Raw genomic sequence first — 12,902 nt, forward strand, 5'->3', positions numbered from 1 at the left:
ATATTTGTTTTTTGGGCCACAAAGAAAACTTACCCTTATCAATTTAACCTCATCGATTCACCCTGCAACACAAGTAACCGGGGGGCTTATGCATACATTTTTATTTTTCCCTAAACATGTCAAACCATGTAAATAAAAGCACTTTTATTTTTCATCTTGGTTTTTTTAAAGCAACCATGGGAGAAGAACTCTTTATCCTAAAGCTGCAGCCTAGGGAAGAGAGGGACTTGTTCCTGCGGCTCTCAGTATATCTTTTGAAAACAGTCTTGTGAAAATACAAGGGAGCAAGGGGGCGGTAATTAAGGGTAAAACAAAACAATGATTTGCTATAGGTCTACTCCAAAAGTTTTTAAAAAGCCTGGTAAAGGAAATGACAACAGTATGGTATATAAGTAATGGATATGAACAACAGGGCCGCCATCAGAAATCACGGGGCCCCATACAACAGCATTTTCTGGGCCCCCTGGTCCCTGCCCAGCCCAGCCAACAAGCCCCACCCCAGATCTGACCCACCCACACCACAGTAAAAAGGCAACAAAGACCATACTAAAAAGGTAAACCCCACCACACATAGTTTATAAAAAGCCATTGGTGTTCAGGACCCCATTATACGTTAAAGAAAAAAAATTGGCAGCCAGGGTCCCACATAAAAGTTTTAAAAAAACATTGGTGGTCAGGGCTCCCATACAAGTTCAAAAAATCATTGGTGATCAGGCCCCCACCCTAAAAATTAAAAAAATAAACATTGTGCCAGGGGCCCCATAGAGTATTCAAAAAAAACATTGGTGGTCAGTGGTTTAAATATTTTTTTTTTGTTAAAAAAAAACATTGGTGTTCAGTGGAACTTAACATTAGGCTCCTTTCGTGGCTTCAGACTTTTCACAGCTTTAGGACTTCAACTTTCTAGTCTTTTCGTGGCTTCAGGTCTTTTCACAGCTTCGGCTCCCTACGCGAGTCTATTTGGGACTTCTGACCTTCAACTCTTCGGGACTTTAGTGGTTCAGCACTATCAAGGGCCCCCCATTAGGCCCAGGCCTGGTACAAATGTACCCCTGTGCCCCCTGATGGCATCCCTGATGAACTATACAATATACCATGTTCCATCATCATACTTCCATTACTTATATTAGAATCTTAAACGCAAACACAGACGTAATCATGAATGCATGATTCATAAACAAATTGTGTATTAATTCAACCAAAATACTTTTTATTGTGCATATGTTAAACAAAGGTGTACTTTATTGTAACCATTTTGTTAATGGTGTATAGCAGCCGATTTCTTAGTTTGGTCGATCATCTTCACTGTTCTCATCTTCAGTATTTTATAAGGGAACTTCTTCCATCTGATTCAAATTAGTCCTGTGGAACTAACATTTCACGGCAAATGAAAAAATACTACATCATTTTAATAAAACCATTATGCACGTTGGGAGTCGAGGGCAGGGGAGAGGGATTGTTTGAAAGCAGTTGAATGATCCAGCCTCCTCACTCCAGACTGAAATTCTAGACTTCAAAAAAAAAAACCTAAAAAGGAAGACAGGAGCCACGCAATCAATCTGCTCCAAATGGTGCCAGCTTGTTGCTTATTTTATGAAGCAGTCTGAAAAACAATGGAAATATTTGTAGTGTGTTGTAAATATCCTTAATTGTACATGCAAGGCAATCCTCAAAAAATAGTTTAGGAAAGTCATGTTTGGAATAAATTCCTGAACAGGAACAGTTTCAACATCAAATAAAAGTCAAAAACTGTTTTTTCCGTGTGTATATGCAAGGTACAACACTGATGTTCTGATGTAACAGAGAGCAGAGCTTTAGGCGGATGAGAGGAGCTGCTATGGCCCCAGGCCAGAATTTTTTTGGGGAGGGAGGAGTTTAAGGGAGCTAGCACACGGGCAGATTCGGGGAGATTTAGTCGCCTGGCGACTAATCGCCTCTTCTGCGGGGCGACAAACTCCCTGAACTACCTTCCCCCTGTCTTTCACATGCTATAATGAGAAAACGCCACTGCCAATGCACTTGTGGCGCTTCGATTTCCGAAGTCGCCCAAAGTTCAGGCGCCGTTACACAAAGGAACTTTACACAAAGGACCTTTAAGAATGAAAAGGTTAAATTGACTGGGGCTATTCTTCTGCTACAGGTCAGTTGCATGGCTAAATCATACAGAAGGCAGCTGCTTGGGCAGACTTCTCAGATAACCCCAGGGTCGGACTGGGTCGACGGGGCCCACCGAGTTTTTTCCACGTTGTTCTGCCGGCCAAGTCCGACCCTGGGGTTATCTGAGCAGTCTGCTCAAGCAGCTGCCTTCTGTATGATGTAGCCATGCAGCTGACCTGTAGCCCAAACCCAGTCACTGCACTTCCTCTCCTTACCTCCCTCCCTGACCCTGGTCGTGCTAAAGTGCAGTGCTAAAGTATGTGGGGGGGCAATGTCAGATAGGACATTATGGCTGGGGCGCCCTGAGGCTGCAGGCATGGTGGGCCCCCCACTCCGACGCTGGATAACCCCAAAGTTGACCATTATATTGCTCCTTTACTCACATGTAATATATACCGCTTAAAACAGCTTCAGCACATAAATACCAGTACAGATGGGGTGACCCTCCTCAGCCGGATGACTTGTAAGTCTTTATAACCATGCCAAATACAAGCAATGCCTTTGTGGGGTTTCCAAAGCCAGAAATAGTTTCTTTTCTTTTCTCCTGACTGTTTATAATTAAAATATGGCTATTGAAGAATTTCTGATGAGTCTTTTAATATATATATGTTTCTGGGTTGGAAAATGTTAGTTTTTTTTTTATCTTTGCATGATCCAACACATAAATCTTGGTGTATTTTCCATATGTGGAAAGATTTTCTGAATACTGTATGAAAAATAATCTTTATGAGCCCATTGCAATTTTATTTTTATTGTTATCTGTTCTTAATACAAACCATGATCTCTCAACTGCCACTGGAACGTCCAACTGTAAACACATTTCTCATAGTTAAAGCTTAGTGTTACAGGCTGGAAGGAAAAGTTGTAGTTTTTTACTGGACTAAAAGGAATTATGTGGTTTTCATACATAGCTTTTTAGGAGACAAGATAGATGATCTCTTTGTTAATGTGCAGTCACACTGCACGTTTTCCTTCTAAGTGGCAGAGTTATTGGGATTTTTTATTTCCATCCACTGTGAGAAAATTGTCTTCCCTACTTAGTAAGATGTATGGCTGCAATTTTCTTCCCCCCCCCCCTCTTTTCAGTTTATGTACTTATAAAGCTTTGATATTTTATTCATTGGGTAGGCTGTCTCTTAGCTAGAAAAATAGCTTCTCATTGGTGAAAACATTATTGGAAGCAATTTAAAAGACTCTCAAATAACTTTTTTTTTAAAAACGGGTTCAGGATTGGAATAAGTAACTAGATAACGAATAACTATGCCTATAAATGGTATATCTACGTATAAGCTGTAAAGAAATTTAGGGGTTCCTGCTATACTGATGCCTTTTTACATCTGTTATCATCTGGTTCTAGTGATAAAGAAGCCTTGTGTGTAGCCAGCCAATGAAAAATGTCCTGTCAACATACCTGTGTGTTTTTTGGTTCATTCTAATTTAAACCTCCTCCTGTGATCATTCAGAGTAGCAGGCCTGTCATTTACTGCCAGTAGTTTGCATTTGAATCCTTGCCCTCTCCATTTAAATGCTGAGAAATGAACTAGGGGTAGGCAGAAGAGGCATCTGTCTAGGGCACACCAATGAGGGGGCGCTGGTCAGATGCCTGTTGAAGGACCCTCTGCCAACGCCTAATCCGGGTTTGTATGATCCCTGGATTCCCGGATGTCAGGACATGCCCAGGGCAGATTGGGAGTGAAAACAGGGCAGTTAAGATATACCTGGAGAACTTCAGGTTGGCATCTAAATGGACAAGAAAAGTCATGTAGGGAAAATTCTGGCATTCTATGTTTTTAAGCAGCCAATGTGCAATGTCAAGTCATTGTAGATGAACTCCATTCATTTGCACTGTAATCATTTGAAATCACTTCTGCCAGTGCTTGTCAGGTGATAGCTTGGAAGTGTGGACTGCAATATACTACAATATACTGTATTCAAATGCACAATCAAGTTACCACAACCAGCCTTCAAGTAAGTTTAATTCTAGCTCAAGATAAGCAGGAAGATTTCTATCTTCTACTAAGCAAATGTTTGTGTCCAGCATTATAGCACCATTATGCGAACACCAAACCAACTAATCAAACCCTTTAATGTTGTAATTCCTCTGCTCATGCTAAGTGACTGATCTTAAACAACATACAGCAATTTTTATATATTTATTTTTTAAAGCACACATTATTACCTCCAAGCCAGAAAGGATTGGGGTTTACTGAACTTTCCCATAATTTCCCAGCCATTTTTTTTAATATCGTATCAAGCATAGTTCCCAAAATACAGACTTCGGTTCACTTAGGGGGAAAAGGGCATATTAAGGGATGGGGTGTTTGTATTCAGCATATAGAATAGCATACTAGCATGTTCAATAATTCCATTATGTTTAATGGAGAAAATGTAGCCAGTTCAGCTTTCTTGTACAACCATTCTATAGTGAGCATTTATTGGTCTAGTACAATTGTAGGAGCCAGTTTGGCAAGTAAATATTAATTTGATCTTGATGTTTCTGTGAGATAATTCGATGAACTGGGGAACTGCATCATTTTTCAGTTTATTGAACTGTGTATATGAGTCAACCTGTGGACCTTCAGCATTCCACCTCCTCTACAGTTGAAGGGCAAATGTTGACCTTCCCATACACTATAGTTTATAAGCATGGTTGCTGCCAAGGTCATATAATGGGTTAGGAGATTATAAGGAAGGTGTAGCTGCCGATGTTCTGTTACACAGGAGGTGAAATGGATTCATAACTTGAGATTTTTTTTTCCTCAATGTATCTTTGTGTAAGAATAGTATACCATGGTCTTTGTGCACTTTATCCATTAGCCACCCCTAAAGCACTTCAAGGTAACAGGATCTTGCTTTGATGCTAGTAAATTGCACAATGCATATAAATAAAAATATCTTTGTTTGTTGCCATGATAATGTAGCAATGGACGTCACATAGGAACCTCTTGACCTTGCTGGTTAAACCACTTCCACATTCTTCTCAAACATTGGATCCAATTGAAAACCTGATTTCATTTGTATTCAGGATGTATTTGAAGTTTTTTTTTACCTCCTTTGTTTTTATTTTAAAAACTGCACAGAGGATTCAAGAAACTAACCAGGCTGTGGTTCTGATTAAAATATAAATTTTGGGCAACTTGCATAACATAAGAGCCAGTTACAAGGCTGCTACAAGGCAAATTTCCCCTCCTAGTTGTATAACTAATATGGCTCTGAGAGAGGCACGTACCTTTACTAGTTAGCACTGGACAAACCTAACCTATTGCATGGTGGTAAAAGTGACTTTAGGAGGAAGTACAAATATTTGGAGGGGGTTATTTATTAAAGCTCGAATGCCAAAAACTCAAAAATGTTGAGGGTTTTTTTTTTTTACTATAACATTTTTTTATAGAATTTTTAGTGGGAAAAAAAGAACTCCAATTTATTAAACCTCGAGGGTGTTTAAAAGTCTGAATAAAAAAGTACTCCAACTCAGACCTACTGAGTTCATGTAGAAGTCAACAGAAGAATTCCAAAACATATCCTGATCTGCACTGGGTTTCGTGCAATAATCCAAAGATTTTGTGGTTTTGGGCAAAAAGTTTGGGCAAGTTCTCAGTTGTCAAATCCAAACAAATCATAAGATTCTAGTTTTTTTCGCGATTTTATCCAGAGCAGGAAATGTTTTAGAAAAATGTATTGATACAGTAAATAACGAGAAAAAAATACGCAATTCTTACTGCTGCAAACAACTCAGTTTGGCATCTACTTTATTTTTTTTTTAAACAGTTTTCATTTGAGGCCTGTGATTTAGCAGTTAAGTCATATACCATATTTAAAAGTAAGGGAACTTTATGTCTCCTAATGTGTAGAAAACACTAAAATATGTGTATATTTATATATGTATATGCATTTACAATGCTTGTATGAGCTGCTTAATTTCCCATAGGCAGCAATAACAGCACAGCTAATTTCTACGTGCCTATGATGAATGTATCCGATTCAGGCACTATGACGGCTCTCATTTGTACATATAAATGCAGACGCGTAGGAATAGGTTATGTACATCCAATGTGTCGGGCACTTATTCATTAACTGCCATGGAAACATAAACCCTACTTACAAAATCAATATATCAGGTAACAAATAGTGTTATTCAAGTTTTTATATGACTGCTACTGGAAGATTTCCTTTTAGGGAATGCAATTTAAAGTGGAAGGTTGGAAAAATATCTATGATTTCCCTTTTGACACATATGGACCCTGCTGGGATGCTCCTGCAGGCTATTATTGCTCAGAAATACTTTCCTAACCAGAGTATTGCACCAGCAGGGTTCAGTCATTGCCATTCAAGTTTATGGAATGACAATTTCCATCTTTTTGTCCACCTGCTGCGTAGGTTGTAAAATGCTTTGTACAGTTGTCTAAGTTCTTCTCAAACACAAGCAAAATTTGCTTTTGACAAATCCAAACCACACTGACCTACTACATGTAGCATCTTATTGGTTGGCTGCAGGGCAAACATTTAACTGTATGTGTATGTATATATATATATATATATATATATATATATATATATATATATATATATATATATATATATATATATATATATATATTGTGAGCAGGATCAGACAGAGAGGTCTTGAACAGGGCAAAGTCCATTTTGGGTTTTAACTAATACACAGGATAGTTTCCCTCTCTACTACCGGTCCCCTACTGGGATTCCCAGTCAAACACAAACAGTACAACTCCCCATAGTCACAGTACCTTTACAAAGTAATTTCCCTTTGGGGAAAAATAAACAGCCACTTCCAATGGCTACACTCAGCTCCCAGCTCTCCTCAGTGTGTGCCTCAATCTTCGGGGCAAATTCACTAAGCGCCGAAGCGCCGAAAGCTAGCGTTACTTCGCTAGCGTTTGGCATTTTCGTTACTGCGCAAATTCACTAACGAACGCTGGTGTAGATTCGCTAGTGTTACTTCGCACCCTTACGCCTGGCGAAGTTTCGCTACGGACTTAACTACGCAAATTCACTAACGCGCGCAGTGTACTGAACGCTACCTTTTACGCTAGACTTCCTTCACCACCTCAGACCAAAGCGCAATAGAGTAGATAGGGATTGCTTCAAAAAAAGTCAAAATTTTTTCTAAGTCCCAAAAAACGCTAGCGTGTTTTCTACATTATGGGTGATAGGCTGAAAAAGATCGAAAAAATTTTTGGGGCTCCCCTCCTTCCCCCCTACATTTCCTGACTCATGGCAACTTACCTATACAGTGGGCACATGTGTAGGGCAAAATAAAATTTTTATTTGATGTTTTTAAGGTTTTCTAGGCATTTGTAGTGCTGATACGTATTCCTCCATTGAAATTTGAATTTGGCGCCGTATGCAAATTAGCCTTCGCTAGCGTAACTTCGCTTCACTTAGCGAATCAACGCTAGCGCAACTTCACAACCTTACGCTACCCCTGAGTGCAACTTCGGATTTTAGTGAATTTGCGAAGCGCTGGCGAAACTACTCCTGGCGAAGTGTGGCGAAGTGCGGCGAAGTTACGCCTGGTGCAACTACGAATCTAATTTGCCCCTTCCTCTCTGAGCATCAACCCTCTCTAGCAGCTAGCAGATCTAGCCTCCTAATTATTCCCCAGGTGAGACTTTCTAGGGGAATTAACCCCTAGACTGCTGTACATATGGGAGTAAGACATGAACCTAGGGGAAATATATCTCCCTTCACACTGTGCTCCAGTTATTATAACTTGTTCGCCATACTCCATCATTCATCTGATATGGGTTGACTTTGATGTAGTTGGCCAGCTTAAATATATTGCAATATATGGACAAACAATCCCTGTTTTGTTTAAAGGGTAAGGCATTTTTCAGTAGCAGTATGCACAAAATGTCTCTGTCTTAAATATATTGATAATGGGTTGAGTGCAGAGGAATCTAGTATTTTATATATATATATATATATATATATATATATATATATATATATATATATTTTTTTATAACTTGTTCGCCATACTCCATCATTCATCTGAAAAATCTCTCTTTGTTTGGTATTCGATTATTGTAACATGACTTTTCAGATAATATAATCCTAATGTTAAACTCTTAGTCAGGGTGTTATATGCTATATAGATTTTGTCTGTTTTTGATGTGGAGAGAATGATTTTCTGAGACAGTTTGCAATTGCTCTTTTTGAATTAGTTTGCTTGTCAGCTCTCCAGGTAGTAATGTCAGCAGCTATCTGGTTGCTAGGCTCCACATTATCCAGTGATTTGAATCGGAGACTCAAATATGAATAGGAGAGGCATGAATAAAATAAAAGTAGCAATACAGTCGTACCATCACAGAAAAATAGTTTTTGGCTGCTGTGGTCAGAGACCATCCCCCATTTGAAAAGTGGAAAGCATCAGGGGAAAAAAGGGAAAGAATTAAAAAAACAAAACATTAAAAAAAGACCAACTGAAGAATTGCTGAGAACTGGTAATTCATCACAGTGCCAAGGCATCCACATCAATACATAACAATGTTATCTTATAGAGCTGCCCACACTTAAGCTGCTGTGCTGCTTCCAATCGGGGAGTTACAGATGTTCGGGTTGACCACCAGTTTGGCAGGTTCAGGTTCATATTTGGCTATATAATGTAGTTTAGGTGTGGGTCAGACTGTTTATGTACACTTATCTACTGCTTCGAAAAGTTGTGTCTTCAAACCAGAGGTGTGCACAGAGCAAGATGATGAAAGTAGTTTTTTCTGACCTGTCCATCACTACAGAGAGATTTCAGCCGCATACTATGATGGCATTACTGTGCACGTTGGACACCGGGCCTCTCTGAAGATTTTTTTCCGGGGAGGGCAAAAACTTTTTTCCTGAGGAAGACACCATTCTGGTGTGTCTAAATATTGACCAAAGTCCAGAGTGCATCCTTGTGTTTTGGATATGTGTGTGGGGAAATTCTGCTGACATCCCTGGTCTGAATTTCACCTATCTAATTAATTGAAAGGTGTGCAGGCCAATCTACCGAGTTGTTTTTAGTCCAATGTTAACTTTGTTGTTTCGAATTAAATTCATTTTAGAAGAAAATTCCCATTTTAGCTTCTGTGACTTATTATTCTGTGTATGTCCATTATGTATGGGTGTTTTTATGACAGGTATATAAAATGGGGTGCTTTCTGCAGGGAATATGTAGCAAAAGTGACTGGAGGCACCCGAATAGTTACAAGGCCAGGCAGGCAGGCTGTATACATTGGCTGTGACTCATTGGCACTTGCTTTCAGCAGAACAATTGACTCAACCTTTTAAGTGCTATAAACATAGGTACAGAAATTACTGCTGATGCTAAGCATCTATACCGTATTAAGTCAATTGTTCTGCTGAAGTGCAAAGGAGGTACAATATCTGTTCTTGCTGACTCATGCAGCCTGGCTTTGCAACTGTTCTGCTAGCTCAAGGTGTCATGAAGGCACCCATGTGTAATAAACGTGCAAAATAATTACACATGGCTGATTTATTGAAAGTATATGTTAAATGCTATACATTTTAACTACGTATGCACACTCATGTTGTAAAGTATTCCCACTCAAACAGGCCATGTTTTATCTCCTTTAAACAAAGACATTCAGGATCTTGGGTAATTCAATTCTCATAACCAGCGTTTGAGTTCCAGACATATTATGTTCCAGTATCTTTACAAAGCAAAGACGCTGCATGGCTTTGTTAATGTCATTTTCTTTTTATCTTAACAAAAGGAGACAACTCCTTGACGCACAGAGACGTATGAATACCCAGCAGTACCAGCTTGGATCACATTCTGTTTATTTAGCTACAGACAAGTGGAATAGTATCGAAACTAAACAGAGAGAGGGCTCAGACTATTTTATCATAAATGATTGTTCTAGTGATCCTTTTCGGCAAACTGTTTATATAGGCTGCCCGGACAGAACATTTGTAGGAAAAATGTAAATTCCTTAATAAGCCGCCGTAACCTATAATAAGGGAGCCATCTAATTTACAGACTGGGATATTATTAATGGAGCCTGTGTGAAATAGTATACCGGGCTGAAGAAGGGTGGTCTATGTACTAGGGTGGTCTCCCTAGTCAAACTCCCTCGCTGTATACACAATGTTCAAACATTTTTTGACTGACCGTTAACACCTATAATCTTGTAAATATTTGTCATTTTGTAAGGTTGTGTATAAAACACTGTAATCAGTGGTTTGTTACCATCATTTTCGACTCCATTAAAAGTTCATCGCAAGGCAATAAGACAAAGTTGTTACCCCTCCCCCTTACTCTCATTATTTCTGCACTGTATAGGAATGATGGGAAGGGCCAGTTTTGCTTCTCTTTTAAAAATGTGTAGCTTGCCCATGGGTTGCCATCGGAAGGACTGTGTGAAATGTTTTCATCATTCTACATTCTCAGTCAATTTAATCTTGTGTTCTTCAAGGAAGGAGGGGAGGGGGGCCTTCTCTGTGCTGCCTTTGCAAGCATCCAGCTGTTTATTTAATCAATCCCCCTTGACACACATTTGTTACAAGGAGCCATACTCATCTCTTGAATGTAAGCCATGTGCCGCTACATGGAGAAACATTGCTCATAATGTCATCAAAGGGATGAGGGAAAAGGGCTGAGGTGGTCTATCTGGCATCAAAAAAATCATTAGTGTCAACATCAAGCTTATCATCAAGCTTATTAAAGTAGTTATGTGGGGACAAGTGAGGTGCTTTAATTCTTAAAAGGTACTCTGTTTCGTACATGTACACATAAGTGCCATGCAGGATGTTGCCAAATTGTAGAACAATTTAACTAAATTAGAAAAGAGCAAAGCGGCAAATGTGGTTCAGTATTGATGTGTAACGTTATGAACTTTTGTATAAACAACATAGATATAAGTCATACTTTAAATGATAGAAGAGTTAGGGCCTGAAACGGAAAAAGATTTGGGGATTGTTGTGGATAACCAGCTCTGTTAATCTAGGCTGTTTCACTCAATGGCTACTATAAAGTACTGCTTTGCATAAAAAGAAAATTTACTTGATGAAAGAAATATGAAATATTTGCCTCTCTACATGGCTCTGGTAAAGCCTCATCTTGAGTATGCAGTGCTGTTTTGTTTTCAGATAGATCACCAGAAATAAAAAAAAATTCCAATTACTTTCTATTTTCTATATGTCAGTTTTTCTAATATTGAAGTGTAAAGTGTAATTTTCACCTTCAAAAACAGCTCTGTGAGGGGGGGGTCACTGACCCTGTAAACTGTTCTAAATTGATACATTTAGTTGATACATTTCTTATCTTTGTCCCTGCTGAGCAGAATCTCTGATTTCCACTACAGGCAGCTGTTAGAATTCATACAATAGTTGCTAATACTCCAGAGATACTGCTGAGCGATGTATCAACTAAACGTTCAAACATTCAAAGTCTTTATTTCTGGGGAACAATCTGAAAACAACTGAACTGAAAAAAAGTGTTTGGAAGGTGAACGACCCCTTTAACATATTCAGTTAGTATAGATTGGCATAAAAAGTTTGATATGTAAATGTGTATACAGTAGATATGTCAATATGAGTGTGTGTGTATACAGTATATATATGCACTGGGGTTAATTTGGGGGAATGGTACTTGATGGACTTGGGTCTTATTTTTTCAACTCAATTAACTATGTAGCAATTACCAGGGGACCCAATTACCAGGGGACCCAATCATGGCGCAGAATTTACTAAGCACTTGTCACTAAAATGAGTGAAGTGTGATGACTTATTTGTACCTGTGGAAAAGACTCCACTTGAAACAAGGCTGTGAACTTGCAATGAGTTAAAGTATATTCAGAGGTGCTGCTACCATGAAGCAAGGTGAGAATCTTGCCTCAGGAGGCAGAGCCATACAGGTTACTAATTATAGGACAGTATTGCATACAATGACATGAAAAAACTCTTGAATAGAAATAATTTGTATATAGTACGGTTCACTATGTGTATGCAGTACGGTTCATTATATGTATGCCAAGATTGTGTTATGTGTTAATATGCTGCTTATTTGTAATTTCTCCATTTAACTCGACATACCTGTAAACCTCCTCCATCTGTTAGGAATAACTTCTGATTGCATCAGTTTGTGTATAATGCCGAGCACTGTTGCTATTGTAATTGGATCTAAATCACATTAGCCACTAATACAGGAATGATAATCTGACATTTTCTTTATTTCACTGCACTACAGAAAATACATTTCATTTTTTAGATGCTAATATAATATCCCACTTAGCTCTGGCCTTTATTTTTCTCATTATTACAGCAACGCTTCTTTTAAAGTGCTCAGCAGTGTCTCCATTATACATGGAACATTTTTTTTGCCTGTCGTAAATAGTTCTCAAGGCTTGCTATTTCTGCTTCTCTGATAAAGGATTTTTTAGTTGGCTGACTTCAAAGAGAAAACATTTAGAATCATCCTCTGCATGCGTTGCATTAATGTTTTGTGTGTGCTGTCGCCTCACAATTGTGTGCAGCCCCCAAGTTGTATTAGTAACTGCTTATATAAGGAAAGAATATGGCTAATACCATGTAAGAAAATGAATACAATGGTAGCACGGAGTGCACAGCATGAACACATAATAGAAGCCTAGATCTGCTCAGCAAAGTTCTTTCTGCAAGTACAGACGGCTGGATTTCAAGATCTTGCCTCTCTAGGCACTCTTTTCCCGCCACTCACAACTCTCACCCAACGCTGGAGCTTTCTCTCCTGTGCCTTAATCGTCTAC

This window comes from Xenopus laevis, chromosome 9_10S, assembly GCF_017654675.1.
Source record: "Xenopus laevis strain J_2021 chromosome 9_10S, Xenopus_laevis_v10.1, whole genome shotgun sequence".
Classification (NCBI taxonomy): Eukaryota; Metazoa; Chordata; class Amphibia; order Anura; family Pipidae; genus Xenopus; species Xenopus laevis.